This window comes from Podarcis erhardii (genome assembly GCF_964252035.2).
Source record: "Podarcis erhardii genome assembly, chromosome: 9".
Taxonomy (NCBI): domain Eukaryota; kingdom Metazoa; phylum Chordata; class Lepidosauria; order Squamata; family Lacertidae; genus Podarcis; species Podarcis erhardii.
The window spans coordinates 71,335,475-71,360,010 of record NC_138512.1 but is presented as its reverse complement, the minus strand read 5'-3'; the positions used below and the strand labels follow the sequence as shown (position 1 = coordinate 71,360,010).

The 24,536-nt window shown below is 44.8% G+C and overlaps 1 protein-coding gene and 1 long non-coding RNA gene across 10 annotated transcripts in view; one reads left to right on the top strand and one right to left on the bottom strand.

Moving 5' to 3' along the window:
- Positions 1-24,536, bottom strand: part of SLC4A4 (solute carrier family 4 member 4) — a 195,245-nt gene that overhangs the window by 86,837 nt on the left and 83,872 nt on the right. The gene's annotated exons all lie outside the window — the stretch shown is intronic.
- Positions 1-24,536, top strand: part of LOC309350459 — a 61,396-nt gene that overhangs the window by 3,986 nt on the left and 32,874 nt on the right. For all 3 annotated transcript variants that reach the window (XR_014160396.1, XR_014160397.1, XR_014160398.1), the window contains one exon: positions 21,848-21,954. This is a non-coding gene — a long non-coding RNA (uncharacterized lncRNA). The remainder of the gene's footprint in view (positions 1-21,847; positions 21,955-24,536) is intronic.

The window sequence follows — 24,536 nt, the reverse complement described above, 5'->3', positions numbered from 1 at the left end:
TTCAGAAGTCTCCAGGTTATTTGTTTTCTATTCAAGGGCCTGCCAGTGAGCCTAGTCTCATCTCTGGCTCCCACCATGCGCTGACCAAGGTGCTGACTTTAGACTTGCACTACATGCATGGGCTATCATCCCATACCACTGGCCATGCAGGCTGGGGCTGATGGCATCCTATTGGCTATCCCTGTTTCACTCTATTACCTGCTTGCCCTTGTACCAAGCCTGGGCAGTGCATCTTCACTGGGCACCAACCTTCCATACAGAGATTTACAGTGGTGCCCCGCAAGACGAATGCCTCACAAGACAGAAGGGTTTTCCGTTTTGGAGGCGCTTCGCAAAACGAATTTCCCTATGGGCTTGCTTCGCAAGACGAAATGTCTTGCGAGTTCCTGCGGGGTTTTTCCCCCTTTTCCTAAGCCCTAAGCCGCTTAACAGCTGATCCGCTAAAAGCCGCTAAACCGCTAATAGTGCTAATCCGCTAAGCTGTCAATGGGCTTGCTTCGCAAGACGAAAAAACCGCTATACGAAGAGCCTCACAGAATGGATTAATTTCGTCTTGCGAGGCACCACTGTATGCATAAGGCCTATTTGAGCATTCACATACATGTACAATTGCCACCATGCGAGAGGGAAATAGGAACCAGCTCACAGGCCCTGTCCCTCCTGCATGTCCACGCTGCATTTCCTGCAACCTCCAACATCTCAGGGGGCTGAACATCAGCAGCAAGGAGCCTCTTTCTCTCAGTAACACTACCCATGTGGTTAGAAGATATGGATTCTGAATCTGTTTGACTTCAGCAAGCTCCATGCTACAGCTGTTCAGCCCCAAACATGTGTGGCATGGTAGGAGGAGAAATGCAGGAGGGGTCAAGAGCAACAGGCTTCTCCCCACTTCACCCCACCTCACAGGGTAGCAACCACAAGAGGAGGATAACAATTGAACAGGGCATTAGGGTCTGAGGAAACACAGAGTTCAGCTCATGCCAGTGGCCAATATTTATTTGAGCGTAGGAGCCATGTATTTAGTCCATAATGCTATTTAATATATACATATGAAGCTGTTGGGACAGGCCATCAGGAGACCTGAAGAACAAAGTCTTGAGCATGCTGGTGACACCTAGCTCTTTTTCCCGGCCACATCTGAATCAGGAATGGATGTACAGGTCTTGAGACAGTGTCTGGATGCAGCAAAGCAATACACTACCAATTATCCCAGTAACCTTGTCCATATATTCAAAAAAGCCTACCCAACAAAAACAAAAACAAAAGTCTTCACTTAACTTCTGATAAGTATCAAAGCATGGGCTCAGGCATGCCTTCTTCATAGAGAATGGACAACACTTTTTTGCTCCTAGAGCATGAAAAGCCTTTGAATTCTGATCCAGCCTCTGAACCTCACACAGTGTCAGGGAGCCCTGAGGAAGGTGCTCAATTTGAGTAGCGTCTGAGTGCCATTCAGTCGCACAAAAGTGGCACATGACCCTTCCTTCCCTATTCCTTTTCTAGCTTGCAGGTAGCAGACTGCATGTTAGAATGTTACTCGCCTGTCCCCCCTCTAGGGAGAAAGCTAAGCAAAACCCCTTTCCTGCAATTGCCCCTGCCCTGTGAAACGGCCTCCCCTCTGCTGTGCACATCACATCAACTATGTGCTGCTCCAGATGCCATGTGAAGATGCATTTTCTTTGCCCAAGCTTCTCCTGACCCACAAGATTGGTTGATGTTATTCCTGTTTTGGCCTGTTCTTACAAGGGTGTTTCACTGCTTTTATTGCTTTTGTGTTATTTTTGTATGCCAGTTAGGGATTTCTTTAAAAACACACACACATTAAGCACCTTAGAAATGCTTTTAAATAAATACATAAATAAATGAAAGCCTGCTGCCTGAAGGCGCTCATCCCAGAAAAAAACTATACCACATGCTACTCTGGTAAAACTGAATGCACCCATGCCCAGACGCATTAAAATTGGATACCATGTTAACACAGATTCCCCCTCCTCCTTTATTTAAGCCTCAGTTGTGCATTTAAAACATGCACATTAAAAGTCCAAAATCCAAACGCGGAATTTGCTGGGTCACAAGGTCTGCCGCAGCTCAAACTTCACCGCATTGGTCTTTTTAGTGCCACTGTTGATTAATGGGCCGTTCATTGGTTATTTACATGCTTTCTTTAGCAAGAACAGCATATTTTCATGTTGGCCGCTGGAGGGAACAGGATGTGCTGAGAGCAAACACCGCAAGTCCCAAGCCCAAGTTACAAGCTAGAGCCCCAATTAACCTGAAGTAATGAACTACCAACCTTTCCCTCTTCCTCTTTGACCTGCATGTGTCGCGCACAGACTCCACCAGCCTAAACTCCCCCTCTACCACTTCAAATCATACTCAGCTAGCCACCAAAAGGTAGTAGCATTAATGAAAAGAACAGCCATTAGCTGTACAACTTTTCCTCTCTTTTTTGTTACTGCCTCAACTCTGTAAGCATATTAGAAAACTGATATCCATAATCTCATGGACTCATACTCAATCAATCAATGGCACACCATGCACAGAACATTTTACATAGCTTTAAAAATAAGTATCATCTGTGCTTTAGGCAGTGGCTACCACAGGTGGACTTATGGGGATAGGGGAACAAAGGAAGCGAAAGAAGAGGTTTGAAAAGGGATAAAAGATCCATTTTTATAAATAGTAATGGCCTTAGTGGAATAATAAGGTCTGAAATATTTCAGATGATAACTTGCCAGGAGTAAGGTTGTCCTCTTAAGGGAACATTTATCCCACAAATGACTGACCATAGACTGACGTACTTGCAAAACTTCTGCACATTCTGTTTTCTAAAATTGCACGGCAGCAGCTATCATTTTATGTATGTACATATGCATACATATCCCATTGATTTTGTTTTTGCTAAACCCATGTCGTGGCATCTTCTTTCCCCAGAACTCACTCCTGGGACAATGCGCTAATGTTTTGCTTCTTCAGAGCTTTCATTCATTCCAACGGAGCTGCTCTGAATGAAGTAAATGGAGCAGGACTCCCAACCCACTCATGCACCCCACCTATTTTGTTTCATCTGCAAGATGTAGCAAATGCCTACAATGGATTTCAAAATGAACAAATTGCTATCTAGAGATCACACACGTCAGCAGTTTCTTGTGAGTTCGGCTAAGGCCACTCTTGTGTGTTGAAGTTATGCCCTCAAGTACCCAAAGGCAGAAAGCAATTTCCATCAGGGATGGAGGAATCTCAAAGATCTTGCAAGAGCAAAGAGACATGCAGGAGCATCAAAACGTTTCATGTCAATTGTACACTGTATGGTGGTGTGAAATTCTTTCTGTTGTTTGTTTTCAATCTACTGCCCCATCAGCATCACTGAGTGATTCACACATTCCAGTATCACATTACCAAAACCATATGTTTGTTTGCTGCAAAGCAAACATAACCAATCTGTTCACCATCCAAGTTAAAAGCCTGTGCTTACCACATGCATATATTACCCCACTCTCTCTCCAAAAATCATACATCATGCATACAGACCTAAGACAAGGATTCTGGTCCTTGGAGCATAGGATTAATCAACCCATCAAATTAAATTATGTCCATTATCTACAGTGGTAACTTGGTTTAAGAACAGCTTCGTTTATGAACAACTTGGATTAAGAACGCTGCAAACCCAGAAGTAGGTGTTTTGGTTTGTGAACTTTGCCTTGGAATAAGAACATGTTTCACTTCCTGTTGAGTGTGTTCCATTTGTAAATTGAGTCACCTGCTGCTGCTATGGGAAGCACTCCTTGGTTTAAGAACACTTTGGTTTAAGAAAGGACTTCCGAAACAGATTAAGTTCAGAAACCAAGGTACCACTGTACTGAATGAGGAAACCAACAGCTGACAATTTAAGAGACAACTGCAATAATAGAATCCTGGTGTTCTAGAGCTGGGAGTCATGTAGTCCATAGGTAGGCAAACTAAGGCCTGGGGGCCGGATCCGGCCCAATCGCCTTCTCAATCTGGCCTGCAAATGGTCCGGGAATCAGCGTGTTTTTAAATGAGTAGAATGTGTCCTTTTATTTAAAATGCATCTCTGCGTTATTTGTGGGGCATAGGAATTTGTTTATATTTTTCCCAAAAAATATAGTCCGGCCCCCCACAAGGTTTGAGGGACAGTATACCAGCCCCCTGCTGAAAAAGTTTGCTGACCCCTGACCTAGTCCGACCCCCTGTAATGCAGGAATTTCAACTAAAAAATCCCTGACAGGTGGGCACACATCTCTGCTTGAAAACCTCCACTGAAGGACGGTCCACCACCTTCCAAGGCAGTTCATTCCACTTGCAAACAGCTCTTACTGTAAGAAAGTTCTTCATCGTGTTCAGTCAGAATGTCCTTTCTTGAAATTTGAATCCATGATGCGTGATGGGTATCATGTCATACAACCGTGGAAAGAGAACTTGGCACAGGGCTGCCATTTTCACCAGCAGCTCCACATCCCACATCACACTTTTTCAGTCCTAGTTTTGAAATTAATAATACACTCCTGCACAGAAGAGATTATTTCAGCTTTTTAAAACACCCTGGCTTTACAACTTAAAATACTTCACATTGCTAGCTTTTAAAAAATTCCTTTTTTGAGTGCCCATCCCCATCAAAATTGAGTACATGGGGATGATTGAAGACACCTCTTTAAAGGTGCCCCACTACCTGCAATGAATTTGTCATGTGCAGGAAATTTGAGTTTGGGGAGTAGCATTCTCATACCCAGCCACCCACAAAAAGTCAAACCTTGCACACAGCAGCATGTTCTATGGCTGAAGCTACCACACGCAAGCTTTTCCTGTGGCCAACATGCAAGCAGATGCCATAAGAATGGATCCATCAGCAATATTTTTTTTTTGCCTTCACATTTCAAACTTCCCTCTAAACTCATGAGCACTAGAAGAAATGACAACACAGGACTTGATTATCAAGAATATATATATATAAAAAACTGCCAGACCACGCAGAAGTATGAATGTTGTTAATACAGGAAATAAAGAAGTGATCCAGTTTAAAAAATGAATGTGCATTCTAGCCAACTTATTTATTTATAATTATTTATGACATACTATTCGATGCATCTTTATCCCAGACTTCGGCCAAAAAGAGTAAAAAATAAATAAATGCCAGCGATGAAGGCATTTTAGTATCATAGAGAAAAACACCTATATAAAACTTAGTCAGATGTTTGCTCCATAATCTGATGACCCATCATCCTGTCTTAGCAGTGAATCTGCTTGCCTTAATTTCACATAGAACACAAACATGAAGTATCTTTGATGTGGCCAGATAATCCTGGTTTTACCCACTCGTTTCTCAAGGCTTTAGGGTGGAGAACTGCAGATAAACAAACATACACCAGCAGTGATGGAAATGTGTTTATCTGAAGGTGTGCTTCTCGTAAATTCAAGCAGCAGCTGAATATCTCTAAGAGCCATCAACCGCTTTCCTTCAAACCAAAATCACTTCGGTGCTTGGGCTCAGTAAATATTGAGCCTATCAGAGCGACTGAAAAAGGCAAATCTGCAAATTAAAGCCAATTTCATGTGGGACTTGTTCCAAACCAAGTAAACAAATATGGCACAGTGTGGCTCCTAAACTAAGATGAACTTATATTGCGTTCTTATCATTAAGCTGATTGGCAGGAGATTTGGGACACCCAAAAGGAACTATTTATTCACACAGCAGTTTAGCAATGAGTGGAGTTCACAACCACAAGATGGAATGACGGCCACTACTTGTTGGGTGGCATTTTTTTAGAGAAGCTATTAAAAATAATAAACTTAAGGTTTAAGGCAGATTCCATTAGCATAGCTAATGTCTGCTTCCACAACAAAAATTCCACCCATCTCTCATCTGCAGTCTCCACTCCATTCACCCACAAAATCTGTTCCAAAGGGTTGGAGGACCCTGCTGAACAGATTTTGGTGGTGCATGGCGAAGAAGGTGAAGAAGAGCAATTTCCACTGAGGAAGCCCAACTCCTCGTATGAAGTGCTGGATACTATCCAAGGACTTTATTTTGTACCACGTGGACTGATGCAGCTTGTCATGAACTGATTTGATGCAGAGCAATGATAGGAAGAACCAACTGGGGAACCCCCAAGGGAAGAAGGCTCAGAGCTTGGGGAGTGGTGGTGGGACAATGATGAGTGGTCAAAGGGAGAAGCCTGGGAGGAGGTGGTGTTGGAAACTGAGGAGGTAACAGGACTTAGTGAGCTGGGAGAGTCTGTGGCAGAGAGAAGTCCAGTATCAGAGGCAGAAGCTGAAGCAGGAGGGTAGGAGGAGAGAAGCCAAGAGGCAGAGCGGAGTCCAGCTGGAGTCTCCCCCTCCTGCTGAACAAGCTCCTTTCCCCAGTGGTCTCCCAGAACCAGAAGAGACATGGAAAGGGAGGAGAAGAGATTGACGATGTACAGGCACAGGCACAGTCTCTGTTTGCTAGGGGGGGAACCCTGGAAAGGAGGCATCTGTGGGGAAGTGGGGGCCTTCAGTCTTAGCAACTGTTTCATGGGGCAAGACCAGCGGAGATGAGTTGCTGTGCTCATTAGGCCTGACACTGCTCTGCAGACCCTGTTTTTGCTGATAAGGAGTTAACTCCAACTTGCACAGTGTGATTTACTCCTGGCTCGCTCCTGACACAGCCTGGTGCAACTTCTCTTTTGCACCGCTTTGGCTGAAGCCAGATAGACAGACAGACAGACAGACAGACAGACAGATAGATAGACGGCATGGAAGGATTTAATAAATGCACTGCAACACATAGGAAGAGAAAACAAATAAAGCATTGGTTATCGACTTGAAGATAACAGCACAGGGTTAAATTTGATGTCTATTTGAGAGGCTCCGGCAATGCCAGAAAAATGGGTGACCTAAAGTCCTATTCAATGGCCTCCTTTGGGCAAGAGGAACGGAGAGTTCTGCTAAAAAGGCAACCTGGACAGCTCTAGAGGAAGTGCCTGGCATCGTTTAACTGTGACTCTTTCAGGCCACTTTAATGAATGGTGGCAACTGTCTCCAAAAGCTGAATGAGATCTGCACATCCTCTCCTCTCTCCCCTAAACAGTCTACGTTTATTATCACTTTGTGCACTATTCTAAATTCCCCTCTCTGGAAACAATATTTCATTTTGCAACCTGCAATATCCCAAGGGCCAAAATTAGGGGAACGAACACACATAAGGAAAAACCAAGAAGCTGGCTATATTCTGAAAGCAAGATGGGTGCATCAAACAGGAAAAACTCATAGAAAAGATATTCTGTAGAATTAGGAGGGGGATGGTGAGCAGGGCCTCAAAAGCTTTGGCTGGTAGGAAGGTGTTTCAGGACAGGGAGTGCTGAAGGTTATGCCACACAAACAAAAATGAGAGGGCAATATATCCTGTGAACAGAAACAAGGTAGATAGGAAGTTGTCTTGTGCCAAATGAGTTCATCTAGCTTAGCATTGTCTACACGTTTCTGACAAGAGCCCTGCTTGGAGATGCCAGAGGTTGGATCTGGGGCCTTCTGCATTCAAAGCATGTGTTCTGCCACTGAGCTGCAGCCCTTCCCCTGAAGCAGTACATCTGAATCAAATAAGTGGTGCAGGGGGTTCATTTGGAAACAGGAGAGGGGTTTCATGTCCAGATGCACATATACAATTAAAGTCTCCCAATATGGAAAAGTCTGCATGGCAAGAGGAGGAGGAGGAGGAATGTTAAGCTTTCAAGATGTGCAGAAAGCTTTTCTTTTCTTTTTAGACAGCACAGGGGAACCTTCAAACAAGTTAAATAATAGATAAACCAATACTCTATGTAGAATGTAGGGTCTGATGGAGGATACATTGTGTTCCTTCTGGGGTACTTTAACCACCTTTGGTCCCCACCCTACACTCAGTTCTCAGCTGTGGGTTCTAGAATTATAAAGCTGGAAGGGACCACAAGGATCATTTAGTCTAATTTCAGAAAGCAGGAATCTTTCACCCAACGTGGGGCTTGAACCCACAGCCATGAGATTAAGCTCTACTGACTGAGCCGTCGGCATGCAACAGCAGCCACACCCCGGGAAATGGCTTCTACTGGCTGGCTAAACCAAGGGAGGGTAGCTGATGGGTAGCGAACCCTCAGTGAGTTAGGGAGGGACTTCCCCTGCATGCGAAGACAAGCTCTGGGAGATTGAGTGGATGAGACCAATAGCGGGTCCAACGATCAAGATCTTGCAAGAGCAAAGAGACATGCAGGAGCATCAAAACGTTTCATGTCAATTGTACACTGTATGGTGGTGTGAAATTCTTTCTGTTGTTTGTTTTCAATCTACTGCCCCATCAGCATCACTGAGTGATTCACACATTCCAGTATCACATTACCAAAACCATATGTTTGTTTGCTGCAAAGCAAACATAACCAATCTGTTCACCATCCAAGTTAAAAGCCTGTGCTTACCACATGCATATATTACCCCACTCTCTCTCCAAAAATCATACATCATGCATACAGACCTAAGACAAGGATTCTGGTCCTTGGAGCATAGGATTAATCAACCCATCAAATTAAATTATGTCCATTATCTACAGTGGTAACTTGGTTTAAGAACAGCTTCGTTTATGAACAACTTGGATTAAGAACGCTGCAAACCCAGAAGTAGGTGTTTTGGTTTGTGAACTTTGCCTTGGAATAAGAACATGTTTCACTTCCTGTTGAGTGTGTTCCATTTGTAAATTGAGTCACCTGCTGCTGCTATGGGAAAGCACTCCTTGGTTTAAGAACACTTTGGTTTAAGAAAGGACTTCCGAAACAGATTAAGTTCAGAAACCAAGGTACCACTGTACTGAATGAGGAAACCAACAGCTGACAATTTAAGAGACAACTGCAATAATAGAATCCTGGTGTTCTAGAGCTGGGAGTCATGTAGTCCATAGGTAGGCAAACTAAGGCCTGGGGGCCGGATCCGGCCCAATCGCCTTCTCAATCTGGCCTGCAAATGGTCCGGGAATCAGCGTGTTTTTAAATGAGTAGAATGTGTGCTTTTATTTAAAATGCATCTCTAGGTTATTTGTAGGGCCTGCCTGGTGTTTTTACATGAGTAGAATGTGTCCTTTTATTTAAAATGCATCTCTGCGTTATTTGTGGGGCATAGGAATTTGTTTATTTTTTCCCCAAAAAATATAGTCCGGCCCCCCACAAGGTTTGAGGGACAGTATACCAGCCCCCTGCTGAAAAAGTTTGCTGACCCCTGACCTAGTCCGACCCCCTGTAATGCAGGAATTTCAACTAAAAAATCCCTGACAGGTGGGCACACGTCTCTGCTTGAAAACCTCCACTGAAGGACGGTCCACCACCTTCCAAGGCAGTTCATTCCACTTGCAAACAAAATCAAGAAGGTTGTTTCTGCATGTGCAGAAGTGAGGGGCAGATGGGCTTGTCAACCTGGGAAGGCAGCCCATCTAGGAGATGGAAAACTGACCCTGAAACTCTGCTGCCTTGTGGGATATCTTTGCGAGAAGAAAAGGCGAAAGAGAAAACCCTACACAAATCCAGAGTGAAGTCCTAAGGCAGTCTTGTACACCTCCTTCCAGCAGCTCTTGCAGCCAAGCTGATGCCAAACATATTGCTCTGCTTTCCTTTGGACCACATCAGCAAGGCTGAGAGGAAGGTCCTGTCGTCTGGGCAGCTCAGGACCTCCATACACACTGCCAGGCTTGTGCCCCAGGGAGGTCACTTCAGTGCCGCTAACAAAGTGGTTTTACTTCACCCCCAGAGGCGCACTCCATTGTCTCTTGAAATAGATGGATGCCAACAACTGCAACACCTTGCATTTCACAGTCTTTTGTTATACTATTCATGAATGTGTGTTGAAGCATTTTAGCTCATTAAAACCAGGGCTTTCTTTCAGAAGGAACTCATAGGTCCACGTACCTACAGGACCACCTCTCCTGGTATGCCCCGTGGAGGACCTTAAGGTCCACAAATAACACCACTTTGGAGGTCCCAAGCTGCAAGGTGGTTAGATTGGTCTCAACTAAGGCCAGAGCCTTTTCAGTACTGGCCCCGATTTGGTGGAACGCTCTGTCACAAGAGACTAGGGCCCTGCGGGACTTGGCATCTTTCCACAGGGCCTGCAAGACAGAGCTGTTCCGCCTGGCCTTTGGTTTGGACTCAGTCTGACCCTTATGTTTCCCTCCCCTTATGGTTTTGATCTATGGACTACTTTTAAAATGAAGCTGCATTTTTTCCCCTCTTTTATGATTTTACTGTAATTTTACTGGTGTTAGCCGCCCTGAGCCCGGCTCTAGCTGGGGAGGGCGGGGTATAAAGAATTATTATTATTATTATTATTATTATTATTATTATTATTATTATTATTATTATTATTAGAACTCGGTTCCAGCACATCTCCATTGCCATTCTAAGAGAACGAGGGAGGTGTTCATAGCAAGTTCCGGCACCTCTTTTTCTAGCAAAATAGCACTGGTTAAAACTAATGCTACAATGACACTGCTAACCTTCAAGGCAGCATTAGTCAACAAGATACCTCTTGGATCCCAGTTCCCTCCTGCCACAGACCACACAGACAACGGTCAGGGACGATGGGAGTTGTAGTCAAACAAATTGACAACTTCCACTTAAAGCTGTCAGCAAGAGACTTGCTTTTGTTTTTGCTGACAGACAGACAGGCACAGCTTTCCCCTCTGGAATTCGTCACCCTGCCAAAGCAAAAGATCAGCGCTGCGCACCATTAAATTTGGGCAGCAATACACACCTCCTAATTAATTAATTGCTTTGCACATTTGTGAAAGGTTTGTCAAGTGGCAGACAGAGCCCCCAGTTCATCTGTTCCCCTGTTAATGAGGCATCACATGAAAAGCAGCCCACACCGTTTGGCTGCCACTCCAGAAACGATTTTTAAAAATCTTTTCAGCAAGCCTGGATTTCGGACATTCAGCTACATCCAACATTAATCAGAGTCAAAGCAGACCCTCCCTTTGAGATAAACGGCCACAGCTAGCTTACACCTATTAATTTCAATGGGTCAACTCTGAGCAGAAATTACTTGGATGTAGTCTATATAATTTAGTTACGTACACTTTAGTTATGTATCTGTACTGGATTTGAATTGACTTTATGGATGTGCTGCTGCTCTTTCAAACTGCAGATAGACAGATGTATATACATTTAGGGAGTTACAGTTTTTATACGTGAAACTATTTTAACTGTTTTTACATGAGCAACAGTTCTACGTATGTTTTTACTGTATTGTAAATCGTTTTGGGATACTTCATGGGAAGCAATTCATAAACAGAACAGCACGGGACGGCAACAGCACTTGTTTTGAAATTCAGGAAATTTTATCTGTATAACATTGATAAATATTTTACTGTCTTGTGGTGTTCCCAAGACGCTATTATGAAAATATTTAAAATTCTTTCCCTGTTGCTAATGGGAAATGTACCTTGCCCTGACCTCCAAGGCTGATATAGTCCATTTCATGACAATTTTTTAAATAAGCTTGCTGCATCGAACTAAAGTCTCATTTAGGTGTGGGTTATGCATGCAAAGAACCCTTAAGTTCCTTCACCTATCGGCTAGCTCTAAGTGATAGCTCTTTCTCTTAGAAGGAAGAGCTGTGGTTCAGTGGTAGAACATCTGCTTTCCATGCAGAAGATTCCAGGTAGGATCAGAGGCCCTCCCTGAAACCCTGGGCAGATGCTGTCAGTCAGTGCTGGCGATACTGGTCTAGATGGACCGAAAGCAAGCACAGCTTGCTATGTTCCTACATATTTTTATATTCTGTTTTTATTCCATGTAGAACGCTTTTCTGGTGCTCTTTTCTGGTGCTGCTATATGTCCTGAGGCTACGGCATGGAGTGGGCTGTTCTTGAAATGCTGCGTAGAGGTCAAAACTAGTGGGGCTCTCATCTAAATCATGAGTTCCTTCCTGTGCCAATGCAATCTACCCCCCACCCACCCACACCTAAAATTAAGCTTTTTTTGGCAATCACAGCTCAGTGGGAAAGACAAACGCTGCTAGGAGTGCGGCACGTGCTCCTAAATTTAATAACCCCAACTTTAGCTCTAAGTGGTTTGGCGCTATGTGCTTCTCTTACCACCCAAAGGCAGCCCTTGAGTTCTAATGAAATGAAATAAATCTGTTCCCCAACTACAGTTCAAATGAAATAGTGACATTTCGGTTGTTGAACATGAGAGAAACAAATCCAGTTCAACGTCTACTCCTTTTCCATACAATTTGTTCCCAGCTCTCCCAATCGGTTGTTGCATAAAGCTCTCTCGTCTGATCCGCATGTTTTAGTTTTGCTACCTAATTTCACCCAGGAGGTAGGAAAATGTCCAAAAGCGAACCAGGCCTTAAGGAACTTAAGAAAACTTAAGAACACCAAAGGGCACAGCATCTTGTTCTCATAGTTGCCAACCAGATGCCAATGGGAAGCATAGAGGCAACACATGAGCACAGCAGATTTCTTTCCCCATCTGCAGTTCTCAACAACTGGTTTCAAAACGAGCTCCGAAAACTCTCAGAGGAACAGAACAAAGATGGTGAACATAATTTGTTTGCAATGTTGTGCTGTGTACCAGGTAGTATACTCTCTGGTTAGCTACGACAGCTTCAGAAGCCTTACTTATCACTTGTTACTAGAACCTTTGAATCAGAGATGCAAAGGACTGAGCACTCCCAATAGCTCAGCTGGTTAGAGCGTGGTGCTGAAAACGCCAAGGTTGCAGGTTCGATCCCTGCATATTCCTGCATTGCAGGGGGTTGGACAAGATGATCTTCAGGATCCCTTCCAACTCAACAGTTCTATGGAAAGCATATGCTCTTCTATGGGCTGTGGCCTATCCCTCACCAAACTACATGGATGATTGAACTCAATGATCTTCAGAAGGGGTAGGCAGTTGGTAAGACAAGCAAGGTCTCTAGATGATACTCTCATGCACACACTGCATGAATATAGATTCATTCATAAAAAACAAAAACCACTGGAATTGTTGTTGTTGTTGTTTTACATCCTGCCCATCTGGGCGGCTTCCAGCACATATAAAACATAGTAAAATGTCAAACATGAAAAACTTCCCGATACAGGGCTGCCTTCTGATGTCTTCTAAAAGTTTGAAGCTCTTCGTCTCCTTGACATCTGATGGGAGGGCGTTCCACAGGGAGGGAAATTTCTCAATTCCCACCATTGCTCTGTACTCACACTACGTCCAGGTGAACAATGAAAAAGGAACCAAGTGTGCTCAGCTCCCTAGTATCATCTGCCTCCCCATTCATTAAGAAAAAACAAAGAGGCCTTGGTGACCTTTGGGTAGGAGCAGCCAATTAATAGTTCCTGATGGACAGCGTTTCCTCTTCTACAGTTGTTGTGATGGGGAGGGGGAGACTGTGACGCTCTGTGTGCTTTGAATGAGGGCAGGTCCCTGAATGACAGCTCTCTGTTCTGCCTGAGCTCATTAGTGCGGATTCAGAAAGGTAGGCTAGCGAGGTGCCAAACAGCAGGTGTTGCAGCAAAATGTCAGCGCCAGAAATAAGCAACTCTGGGAGAAGAAGAGAAGCAGAGATGAAAAGGGGAACAATCAGATGGAACCGAAAAACAGGCCAAGAAACCAAAACAATGGCCAGAAAAAGAAAAAAAGAAAAAAAGAAGAGAGAAACAAATCTGTAAAGAAAAATGGTTTGCAAATGTTGTCCTCAGTTTTGCCTTGAGGTGCATAAAGCAGATCCTGAGGATTAACAGTTGATTCTGCCAAAAGGGAGACCAGGAAGGATCCAAACAGCAGGTGCTGCAGCCAAATGTCAGCGTCGAAATAAGCAAACTCTGGGAGAGGAAGAGAAGCTGAGATTAAAGGAGGCTGCTTGTGGATTAGGCCTAAGTGGAAAAGAAATAAATATATGCAGGATGAAGAAGATTCTGAAGCGTTGTGCAAACAGCTTACATGAACACAGGAAGCAGCGTTGCACAAAGTCAGAGGTCTGGCCCATCTAGCAGAGTACAGTGGTACCTCAGGTTAAGAACTTAATTCATTCCGGAGGTCCGTTCTTAACCTGAAACTGTTCTTAACCTGAAGCACCACTTTAGCTAATGGGGCCTCCTGCTGCTGCCGCCATGCCGCCAAAGCACAATTTCTGTTCTCTTCCTGAAGCAAAGTTCTTAACCCGAGGTACTATTTCTGGGTTGCGGAGTCTGTAAGCTGAAGGATCTGTAATCTGAAGCATCTGTAACCCGAGGTACCACTGTACTGGCAACAATGACTGGCAGTTGCTCTCCAACACAGCTCCTATCCCTAACTACTGCAGAAAAGCCAAGGATTGAGCACTCCCTTACACCTTTGGCGTCCCTTTCCAGTGTGAGAAGACAGAGGGGAAGAACAAGAAGAATGCAAGAAGAACCTGCTGTTTATACAATGGCCAATGGCTCATCTAGTCCAGCATCCCATTACAAGGGCCAAATGTGGGAAACCCCTAGTAGGACGTGAGCACAAGAGCACTCTCCCTTGATAGCCTCGTCCTCCATGAGTAGCCATTGATAGTGTTTTCATCCATGAAACCATGTTTTATTATGGCTTTTCTTGCAGATCTGCCAAAAGAAAGCTTGCATCCTAGCCGCAGACGTGGCCATGGTCAATGCACACTTGCACATACATGAAAAGTTGCACACTCAGTAGAGATGGGGGAACAGAGACACATATCTGGACCAAAAATTGGAAGGAAGTGCTCCTTCCTGTTTCTTCAAATGTCTAGACTTTCTATAAAAGGGTACCTTGACAGAGGGAGAGGTAGCACTTTTAAAAAGTTAAGAAAGTTGTATTGAAGGCAAAAAGACAGCTCTGTGGAACAGGTCTGGTCCTCAGGTTCACAACCCCTGCTGAAAGTCCTATGCATATATTGATGGGAAATGAAAAGGAAACAACTGGGAAATTGTTTTGTGTGAGCTGTGTCACACATAATGTTAGGATGCAACAGAAATTAAGGCTTTGGTTGTTCTGATAAAAATTACTCAGATTACTTGACATTCAAGGGCTTGTTTTATCTGTCATTCAGCATTATACAACTGAACCAACAGGATATTGTGCTCTGTATTCTATCACCCCTCTAGCAATATTGATTGAACTTCAGAATTAATTATCTAACCGAGTTCAATAAGTAAGACAGATGTAACAGGTACACTGAGAAAAATGAAACTTCAGGTGTGGGTGGGGTTAGTTTCGAATTTTATCAGGCACGCATGGATGTGACGCCTTAATTAGCAAATCCTTTAAAACAAGTGCTTATAGCTCTTTTTTAAACATGGGATTATCCTTCAAACACAAAAATCTATTTTGGGGTGTGAGCAGCAAGATGTGAAGAAAACTATCCTGTGTGAGAAAGAAACAGAAGCATAATGATATGCAAAACCTTTAGGAGGAAACTTTTTTAAAAGCGGGGGCTATGACAAAGCTCAGTGGATATTTTTACACACTCATCCTCTGTTTATGGTAGCAAAGAAACGAGATTCCAGGTGCAAATCTGGTTTGGGTAAATTATAGTTATTAGAAGAACAAAAATGTGGGAAATCGTGCTTGTGCCGCTAGTGCCCTTTCTTCTGATGGGTGGAATTCAACATATCCATGTGCTCAAAATGTGATAAAAATAAGAAGTACGAGGATTAAGTGGGGCGGAGAGAAGACTTAGGGCCAAGAAGCACACCAACTAAACAGCAAACTGTCACCTTGATTTTGCTGCTTTTAGCCAACGTCTTGCAGAAGAAGCTCAATCAATATTCCTATTTTTACCAGCATTCCCTATTGTGCTAAATCAATGAGCACAACACTCATTTGTGAGCAGTCAGATAAAATAAAAGAGTGTTCTTATAGCCCTAAATAGATTGCACAATATAACTCTGCAATACTGAGTCAAATGAGTTGTCCACCAAGCTCAGCATTATCTACATATACTAGCAGAAGCTCCTCCAAGGTTTCAGGTCAATTTATTTCCTCAACTCAACCTGGACATGTTAGGGATTGAACCTGGACTCTTCTGCAAATGAGGCAGATGTCTTGCCACTGAGATACGTCCTTTCCCTAAATGTTTGAGAAGCCCCTGTCCCAGCATCCCCACTGCAAGATTTTGACTCACAATAAGGCCTTTAATTTTAAAGAGCATTGCTAGAGGATAGGTTCTGCAGTGAACTTGAGTTGCCCTGGCCTGTTTAGACTTACTCCCACCTAGGCAGCTGTAATACAATAAAAAACAACAACCCAAACCCATTTAATGGATTTCCCCCCCTCCAACCTAATTACAGTTCCACCTAAGCAAGCTTTTTCTTCTTCAAGCTCTGTTAATGAAACTTTAGCAATTACCGCTTTAAGTAATTGCATGGCATTTAGAGAAGCATTTTACAACCCATTTACATGTCATTTTCCTGGTGCTTTAAGAGTAAATTGGTGGGGGTGTTTTTGGTACCGCACTAAATAGCTTGTTAGTTATTAGTCAACAAGGTAAGGAAGAACAGCTGGGAGGTCATGTTTATGGCAATTTGGATCACATAAAGCAACAATTTGCAATTTGCAAGCCTCCAAACTGGTACCTTCTGGATTAAGCATGAATCTTGTGATTACCCTGTAGTTGGGTGTAGAGGAGGAAGGTCATAAAGGAGAGGAATAATTTGACGAGCTTCCAACTGAAGGAAGAAATGTGGACAACCCATTAATGGTTTCCACTTAAGCCTTGCACGAGGGATGGAATAGGAAGAAAAATAGGGGAACTTAGGAGAAACGTAACTTTAAATAGCCTCAACATAAATGGAGGAAAGCAAAAGAAATAAGGCCTAAATTACGCCATATAAGTAACAAAATGGATGAATGAAAAGAGAGAAAGAAGAGGTTTAAGACAGACTTTCAATATTGTACCCCATCACAAATGTACCGGTGAGTTTTGATTATTTACTTTAAAGTTGTTGGGGGTGAATTTTAGAACAGAAAGGGAGGAATACAGAAAACGTGTGGGTTTTCTCCCTAATTCACGGAAATCCATGAAGGTGTACCCAATTGTGCCTAAAGTCAGATTTTGGTGTTATTCAAAGCACTGCCAAAAAAAAAGTTGGGCACCTTGAATATTGGAAGCTTACTTATACCCCAAGAAAGAGAGAGAGATGGATGCTATACGGGGAGATGATTGTGGCAGGGGAACATTACAAAACTTTTTGAAGCCTTGTGTACCAAAGAGAACTCCAGTTATATTAGCTTGTAGATCTTCCAGAAATTCCTGACAGAATTACACAGTTCAACTTCTGTCTGTTCTGCACAGTTCAAAGCACAGGAGCTGAGAAGCAAGATATTCAACAAGACTTTAGCCCACTGCCAAGCAACTTGCTGGAACTCACAAGGGTCTCTTTGTCTTAGATCGCCCCCACCAACCTTTTCTGAACACATGGGAAATTGGGGGGCGGGGAATACCCGTCTGCAGAGGGGCAACTAAGCCAAGCTGCTTGGCAGTGCTGGATCCCAAAGTCATTCGGTCAGTTGAACCCAGGCAAATTTTCAATATGCATTGGATCCTGCACACAGCTCTCTGCTGCTCCTAACAACTAGTCTTTTTTGTCTTTAACGATGGATTGTGTGGGGGAGCATATTTCTCCAGCTAATACCTTAAAATCCAGATAATCGTTTAAAAAAAGCAAATCTGTAAGTACCCAATATATGTTAATTGCTCGTTTTCTTCTTTTGTTGGCATGTCATCAAGAGTTTACATTAATATGCCTATAATAGGGATGAAATAAGACCTCAACAGTTATTGAAATTCCCACGTTTTATTTTGCGGAGGGGGGCAGCTCCTTGCCGAAGACCACACAGTGAAATAGTTGATGTCACAGGCTTTAAAAAATAATAATAATAATAATAATCCAACGACACAATGCTGAGGTTCAGCCTTGTGATGTGCGGACAAACAGGTTAGTGCAAACATAACTCTTTTATCATTAATGATGGTTTGTTAATCCACAGCTAGCTACAGAAATGTACAGTGGTGCCTCGCAAGATGAACGCCTCGCAAAACGAAAAACTCGCAAGACGAAAGAGTTTTCCGTTTTTGAGTCGTTCCGCAAGACGAATTTTCTCTATGGGCTTGCTTCGCAAGAAGAAAGCCCATAGGGAAATCTCCGGGGACCTCTTTTAAATGCTGGCGGTGGGGAGCAAAGCCTTTCGCCCCCCTCCAGCCTTCAGAAGAGGTCCAGGAAGGCCGGCGGGGGCCGAAAGGCTTTGCTCCCCACCGCCAGCATTTTAAAAGCGGTCCAGGATAGCAGGGAAGCGCGCTGCGCTTTCCCGCTATCCCGGACTGCTTTTAAAATGCTGGCCGTCGGGAGCTAAGACTTTTGCCCACCGCCGGCCTTCAGAAGAGGTCCTGGACTTCTTCTGAAGGCCGGCGGGGGGCAAAAGTCTTTGCTCCCCCTGCCTGCCTTCCCGGGATAGCGGAGAAGCGCAGCGCGTTTCTCCGCTATCCCGGACGGCTTTTGAAGGCAGGCGGGGGGGAGCAAAGACTTTCGCCCACCGTCTGCCTTCAGAAGACCTCCGCTGTCCCGGGGGCTTTTAAAATGCTGGGGGTCAGCAGCGAAGGCTTTGCTGCCGCCCGCCAGCATTTTAAGTTCGCCCCGGGACAGCGGAGAAGTCTCCGCTGTCCCGGGGGCTTTTAAAATGCTGGGGGTCGGCAGCAAAGCCCTCCTGTCCCCGGAGCTTGCGGGGCGGGAGGTGGGGAGAAGGGCTTTTCTTCCCACCGCCAGCCTTCAGAACAGCCTTCTGAAGGCTGGCGGTGGGAAGAAAAGCCCTTGTCCCCCCCCCCAGCCTTCAGAAGAGGTCGGGGGACAGACTGTCCCCGGACCTGGTCTGAAGGCGGTTTCCATAGGAATGCATTGATTGATTTTCAATGCATTCCTATGGGAAACCGTGCTTCGCAAGACGAAAAACTCGCAAGAAGAAAAAACTTGCGGAACGAATTAATTTTGTCTTGCGAGGCACCACTGTAGTTTCTTCTCCTCCCACGGCACAAATTTCCCCCTCTTGTGCTCAGGTCCTGCTTAAGGGTTTTCTGCAGGCATCTGGTTAGCCACAGCAAAAACAGGGTGCTGGACTTGGTTGTCAATTGGCCTGTTCCAACAAGCATTCCTTATGCCCTTATCCCTAGGGCAGATATCTCGGCTTAATAAACCCAAGATTCAGATGAACCTGTTGTTTACACATGCAGCCACTTTGCTGCTCCCTCTGTAGTGAGAGAAAGCCAAGAAGCCGCCAACTGACCACAGTTTCTAAACTGAGAACCCACGGTTACCAGCTTCAGAACAAGTCAGTACATCAAACCATGGTTTGAAGTTAGTTTAATATCCTGGCTCATTCTGAAGCTGGCGATTATAGTAATGGTCAGTGACAAAACAGGAAACTTTGGTTAATTAGAGGTTTCCTAGTTCAGAATCCTGGGATGTGGGTGGTGCTGTGGTCTAAACCACTGAGGCTAGGGCTTGCCGATCAGAAGGTCAGCAGTTCAAATCCCCGCGACGGGGTGAGCTCCCGTTGCTCGGTCCCTGCTCCTGCCAACCTAGCAGTTCGAAAGCATGTCAAAGTGCAAGTAGATAAATAGGTACCACTCTGGCGGGAAGGTAAACAGTGTTTCTGTGCACTGCTCTGGTTTCGCCAGAAGCGGCTTAGTCATGCTGGCCACATGACCTGGATAAACTGTCTGGGGACAAACGCTGGCTCCCTTGGCCAGTAAAGCAAGATGAGCACCGCAACCCTAGAGTCATTCACGACTGGACTTAACTGTCAGGGGTCCTTTTTTCAGTTCAGAATCCTAGAATGGTTACTGATGCTGCAAAGGGAGGACCAAAGGTCCATTCATATCTCAGATTATTAAGGTGAGGAGCAATCAACTGGATGCAGCTATTGAAGGTCACCTAGCGGCTGATACACGCAAACCCACTTCCAGCAACGAACGAAGGCTGTGAAGTGACAAGTTTTCAATGCGTGGGCAAGCTGCACATTGTCAAGACTGCAAAGTGTTCCTGAAAGCAAAACAAAAAAAGGGAGAGAAGCAAAGACAATTTTCTTCTCCAGTGGTTTATGAAGGTGCCATGGAGGTAAAGCACTGAACCCTCTCGTGGATGCACTGCAACACAATAATTGCTTTAGGAAGGTCAGACAAGCTGCATCCAAGAGAAAGTCCTTATTCAACAAAAACGGGAATGAGTGCACTGGACATGTGACAGCTCAAGGAGATACACTGGCTAGGAATTTAGGGGTGTGTGGCTTCCTTCAGGAAAGCAGCTTAAAAGCCCAGAGAACCCAAGGCAGCTTTTCAGATGGAGCAATTGTACTAGAAAACATGTGCACCTACAGTGCTCTGACATCCACCAGACACATGCAGCATAAAGTTCTGCATCTGTTTTTGGATCAGTGTTCTACAGCCTTTAGCCTCCAGATACAACTCCCATCATCCTCAGTTAGCTTAGCCAATGGTCAGGGATGATGGAAGTTGTAGCCCAACACCACCTGAGGAACCAAGGTTGAAGGACACTGTTCTAGATGCTAATGCTAACTGGTCTCCACCCTTCCCTGCCATGTTTTTATTCATTTAATACGCTTCTTTCTCACCCAGTGGTGAAAGACTGGGGGTGGCATATACAATGTCCCCAGGTGGTCTCCTACACCAAGCATTCATTATGTCTACACTATATAAGTGACAGAACATGTCAGGAAAGCAACAGGTATCTATCATATTCGGAAGGGCACGTGATGATGAACCCATAGAAGTTTCACTCAATGGCAGAATCTGCTGTACAGCACAGAACTGTGCATACTACTAACTTCAGCTTTTCAATCTTATAAAATAAAATAAATTGCATGTTTCTGTGTCTGACAGTATCACCAGGCATTGCCCATATATGTGCAAAAGTCAGACAGGGCCTGGGCAGTACTTTCTGTGGTCATGGAAAATGGGTCTCTCTCATCCTTTCATTCCTTCAGTCTAAGAAAAAAACATTCCACGTTCTTTGAAATCATCAGCGATGATTTGTGTAAAAATGTTCAAAAAAGTCACAAGGTGCAAATGTACTATATGAATTGAGTGTTCGCAAAGTACACACATAGTTCACTTCAAATGTTCAAAGGGCCTTTCATGCAATCTTAGTAATCTTTACAAAGAGCCCTGCAAAGTAGACTGCTTTGATTATCCTCATTTTGAGACTGGAAGACTAATGACTTAGCTTATCTGTACCCAAAGAGCTTGCCGTTTGGTTGCAATGTGAACCAAGCATTTCCCATCTCCCACAAGCCCGATTTGGTTAGCCAATGTTTGTTTCCTTTTTTAAGTCCACCATAACTAAGGGGCAGGGAATTCAATTCAACCCAAATTCATATTCCCCCTCCTCACAACTCCCCAAATGCTACGCATTAACCACAGATGATGCTGCAGTATGCCTAGGGCTGAGTCAAGAGCTCAGGGCAGAATTTTCAAGGCAAAATCTTGGAGGAGTAATTGCAGGAGAGAGGAAAACCATGTTACTTTTCCCTCCAGCTCCCACTTTCCACTGCTGCTAGTTCTGCTAGCACCCTCCCCAAAAGTTACCTATTCACAAGGGTATTTCTGGGGCAATCCTGCCCCCCAGCAGTCAGAAGACTCGCCACTAGTAACCTCCCTTTCACACACACAACTGAAAATGCCTGATATGCCCCTGCCCATTCTCACTGACTGCAAATAGTGTGCAGAGAGGGACATTTAAAGTTCAAGCTTTGTTTACTTGCTCATTCCTGGTTTCCAGCGCTGCCTGGAGGATACTGGCAATGATTCTAATTACTTCTTCTTTCTCTTTTTAAAGACCCATGTTGATGCTGAAGAGCAGGCCTTTTGGAACAGGAAGGGGGTGAAGCCACACTGCATCAGCATTCTTGGGCCCAAACCAGTACAAGCAGCCAGTGTTTCCAGGTAACTACAATCTTTTTAGGGATGCAGGTGGTGCTGTGGGTTAAACCACAGAGCACAGGACTTGCCGATCAGAAGGTCGGCGGTTCAAATCCCTGTGTCGGGGTGAGCTCCCGTTGCTCGGTCCCTGCTCCTGCCAACCTAGCAGTTCAAAAGCACGTCAAAGTGCAAGTAGATAAATAGGTACCACTCCAGTGGGAAGGTAAACGGCGTTTCCGTGTGCTGCTCTGGTTCGCCAGAAGCGGCTTAATCATGCTGGCCACATGACCTGAAAGCTGTACGCCGGCTCCCTAGGTCAATAAAGCGAGATGAGTGCCTCAACCCCAGAGTCAGCCACGACTGAACCTAATGGTCAGGGGTCCCTTTACCTTTACAATCTTTTTAATAGCAAGAACGAGTGTCAGTTCACACGGCCAACACAGCCCAATGGCAGCTGCCTTCCACGGCTCCACACAGGGGAGTTGCAACAAAGAATTGCTTAGCGGATCAATTCCCCAAATTGCATGAGACTTTACAGAGTAGACAACCCTATACTTGAGTTTCCCTCCCCAGCGGGACAGACACCATGCAATATCTGACAGCTGCCATGTGGAAACCAAGATTCAACGACTGGCTCTGGATCCCTGCATGGTGCTATTTCTAGAATAGATAAGTGCACAGCTTGTACAAGTCCCCTAGGTAGGGATTTCTTAGCTTAGTTTAGTCACTACTGCTTTGGCACAGGTCCCCTCGTCCATTTACTTGGCTTTTACCAGAATTGCTAGTGGAGTCATGGAAAGTTTGACCTTGCATAGATTTGCGCGTCCTGAGAATCGATGGGCTGTTGCAGGAGCAGGAGGGGGTTCCTTGGGGAGCGTCAAAACAGGAAGGTACTGTCTCAGCTGCTTAGAACTAAATCTGAATCCAGATTAATTTATGTGTAACGGCTAAATTATAACAGTGCATTGCATCACTTTAAAGCATTCAAGCTAATTACCGTATTTTTTGCTCTATAAGACGCACCAGACCACAAGATGCACCTAGTTTTTGGAGGAGGAAAACAAGAAAAAAAATATATCTGAATCTCAGAAGCCAGAACAGCAAGAGGGATCACTGCGCAGTGAAAGCAGCAATCCCTCTTGCTGTTCTGGCTTCTGGGATAGCTGCGCAGCCTGCATTTGCTCCATAAGACGCACACACATTTCCCCTTACTTTTTAGGAGGGAAAAACTGAGTCTTATAGAGCAAAAAATACGGCAATATACAGTTGTACCTTGGATCCTTAATGCCCTAGAACTCAAACGTTTTGGCTCCCGAACACTGCAAACCCGGAAGTGATTGTTCCCGTTTGCAAACATTTTTTGGAACTCGAACATTCGACAGGGCTTCTGCGGCTTCTGATTGGCTACAGGAGCTTCCTGCAGCCAATCAGAAGCCGCAATTTTGTTTTGGAAGTCAAACGGACTTCTGGAATGGATTCTGTTCGTCTTCCAAGGTACAACTGTACATTATCTCAGTAACCAAAATAGCAGCCCTGTAAGGGGTAAGTATTATTATCTTAACATTGCAGGTGGAGAAAGTGAAGCTTGTAGAGCCAGTGTGGTGTAGTGGTTAATAGCGGTAAACTCGTAATCTGGTGAACCGGGTTCGCGTCTCCGCTCCTCCACATGCAGCTGCTGGGTGACCTTGGGCCAGTCACACTTCTTTGAAGTCTCTCAGCCCCACTCACCTCACAGAGTGTTTGTTGTGGGGGAGGAAGGGAAAGGAGAATGTTAGCCGCTTTGAGACTCCTTAGGGTAGTGATAAAGCGGGATATCAAATCTAAACTCTTCTTCTTCTTCTTCTTCTTGGAGAAGGCAGCTTGTCTAAGGGCATAATCCAAACCCTGACCCACTCTCAGCAGGTCACTACAAAGTGTATGCTGAGCCCAGCCACTCAGAAGGTGTGGGGCAATCAGCCCTGAGGTCAACACCAGCTCCAGGCTGATGTAGTGGTCATGCCCAGATCACGGCCAATGATGCCACTGTGTGCCAGCAGCAAGACCAGATCAGGATAGAGTGGATTCTGGGCTGACTCAGCCCTGCCCCATCTCCCCCATCAGGGCTTTCTGCTGGGATCTGCCAGTGAAGACTCCACCAGTGAGCATCCTACCAACCCTCATGTTGGGTGGCTAGCAGAAGGGCAGCTCAGTGGAGAGAGACCTCTACTTACTCCAAGCCCCAAGCCGAGCACAAGAAGGGCCTGGATTGCTTTTAAAGGCTACTAAGCAAATGGGAAAGGCCTAAATCAGAGAACTTCCAGCTGGCACACTCAACCACTGTGCTAACCCTCGTACACAGTCACTAGCTGTAACTTTTAACCACCGAACCATAAGCCAAAACCACAGGTCTGATAGGGCCAAGCCACACATGAGATTAATTGACCTTAGGGTTCTGCTGTGCCTCTTTCTTAATGAAAAGCAGGTGCTCAGGGCCACAGCATAGGGAAAAGGGAATGTACTAAATAAATACAGAAGCAAAGGGAGGTGTGCACATAGCCTGTGTAGCATAGCAATGAAAAGCAACTTCCATGCACAGCAGCATTCAAAATTCGCCAGGCGCATTTTAC